General features: G+C 37.3%; 1 non-coding gene across 1 annotated transcript; it reads right to left on the bottom strand.

Moving 5' to 3' along the window:
- Nucleotides 1-456: 456 nt before the first annotated feature.
- LOC112101388 lies at nt 457-563 on the bottom strand. Its single transcript, XR_002907514.1, has one exon. It is a non-coding gene; the product is annotated as a small nucleolar RNA R71 (small nucleolar RNA).
- Nucleotides 564-2,560: the final 1,997 nt, after the last annotated feature.

Below are 2,560 nucleotides of genomic sequence, written 5' to 3' on the forward strand. Positions count from 1 at the left end.
ACCTGTCAATATTCAAGAGGAGCAGAATGAGCATGTTAACCAGAGACAACCAGGGAACAACAATATCATTTACATGGAAAATAACAGAGACAGGGCTATCAGAGATTATGCTGTGTTAACTCCTCAAGTTGTACACCCTGGGATAATCAGACCTGAAGTGGAAGCCGCAAAATTGGAATTGCAGCAAGTGATGTTTCAAATGTTGCAAATAGTGGGTCAATTCAATAGACTGCCAAATGAAGATCCTCACCTTCATCTTAAGTTGTTTTTGGAAGTGAGTGATGCTTTTAAAATTGTTGGAGCAACACAAGATGCTTTAAGACTAAGACTTTTCCTTACTCCTTAAGAGATCGAGCAAGAGCATGGTTGAATTCATTACCATCTGATTCCATCACTACATGGAATGAGTTGGCCGATAAATTGTTAATGAAATATTTGCCACCAACAAAAAATACAAAATTGTGGAATGAGATTACTTCTTTCCATCAACTTGAAGATGAGAGTTTGTATGAGGCTCGGGAAAGATTCAAAGAACTACTCAGAAGGTGTCTTCATCATGACATTCCTTGTTGCATACAATTGGAGACTTTCTATAATGGGTTGAATCCTAATACAAGATTGATGATGGATGCTTCAGCAAATAGAGCTTTGTTATCTAAATCCTACACTGAAGCTTATGAAATCTTGGAGAGAATTGCCAATAATAATTATCAGTGGTACATAATATAGATGCAATTACAGCTTTATCAGCACAAGTCACCTCATTGACTAACATGGTGAAAGCCATGACGTCTGCTCCAGCAGCAGTAAAGCAAGTTGCTGAACTGTTTTGCGTGTACTGTGGTGAAGAACATGACTTTGATAACTGTCTTGGAAATCCAGCATCAGTGAACTATATGGGTAATTTCAACCGACAGCTTCAAAACAACCCATATTCAAATACTTACAACCCTGGATGGAAGCAACACCCAAATTTCTCATGAAGCAGTCAAAATCGAAATGCTCAAGTATTGAATGGACAGACTATAAACACTCAACCACTTAGTTTTCATCAACAGAGTCAAGGGCAAAAACACACCAGCCAAGATCCAATTACTTCATTGGAAGCACTGATTAAGGAATACATTGCAAAGAATGAAACAATTGTGCAGAGTCTCTTTGAGAAACCTGGAAAACCAAATGGGATAGCTTGCCACAGTAATGAGTAGCATAACTCAATGAAGCTTACCCAGCAACGCAGAAGATCCAAGAAGATAGGGAAAGGAACACTGCAAAGCAATCAACTTAAGATCTGGAAAGAATGTTGATATCCTTGTTGATGTGACTAAAAAGGGGCTAGAACTTAATTCCTCACAAAAACCACCTCAAGATGAGAGTATATTATAACAACCCAGCCATCAAGACACTGGTGTTAGGGGTCAAGCTACAACTATAGAAGGAAATCAACCGGTACATGCTGAAAAAGAAGTAGCAACACCAGTGGTAACAACCTACAACAGACCAAAAGAACAGAGTTTGGTACCTCTTCGAGCTACCCAACAGTTAGGATGGACCATCTCATCATCCTTAAATGATGAACAAAAAGATAAGTTGTTGGATATTTTAAAAGAGCACAAAGGAGCATTAGGATGTACCATAGCCAACATGAAAGGTATAAACTCGGTAGACTGCATGCAATACATTCACCTTGATGAAAATGCTAAACCTACTAGGGAAATACAACGTCAGTTAAATCCTAACATGAAAGAAGTTGTTAGAACTAAAGTTCTTACACTATTAGACGTATGTATCATTTATCCAATTTCTGATAGTTCATGATTCAGTCCTGTACAAGCTGTCTCCAAAAAGTCAAGAGTCACAGTATTTACCAATGCTGATAATGAATTTGATACCCACTAGAGTGACTATATGATGGCCTGTATGCATTGAGTATAGAAAGCTTAACCCTGTCATATATAAAGACCATTTTCCCTCTACCATTTATCGATCAAATGCTTGATAGATTAGCAGATTAGCAGGCCATGAATTTTATTGCTTTCTAGATGGCTACTCAGGATATAATCAGATTCCCATAGCACCAAAAGATCAAGAGAATACCATTTTCACTTGCCCTTTTGGCACTTTTGCATATAGGAGGATGCCATTTGGATTATGTAATGCACCTGCTACATTTCAACGATGCATGTTAAGCATTTTTTCTGATATGGTTGAACAATTTCTTGAAGTCTTTATGGATGACTTTCTATTTTTGGTGACTTGTTTGATCAATGTTTACATCATCTAACACTAGTTTTGCAGAGATGTATCGAGAAGAACTTAGTCTTAAATTGAGAGAAATGCCATTTTATGGTAAAACATGGTATTGTTGTCAGTCACATCATTTCGAGCAAAGGTATTGAGGTTGACAAAGCAAATGTGGATCTCATTTCTAATCTTCCTCCACCTAAAACAGTCAGAGAAGTAAGATCTTTCATTGGACATGCTGGTTTTTATAGACGTTTCATTAAAGATTTTACCAAAATTTCTAGACCCTTATGCAATCTACTTGCTAAGGATGTAC

Source organism: Citrus clementina, unplaced genomic scaffold, assembly GCF_000493195.1.
Source record: "Citrus clementina cultivar Clemenules unplaced genomic scaffold, Citrus_clementina_v1.0 scaffold_2, whole genome shotgun sequence".
NCBI lineage: Eukaryota > Viridiplantae > Streptophyta > Magnoliopsida > Sapindales > Rutaceae > Citrus > Citrus x clementina.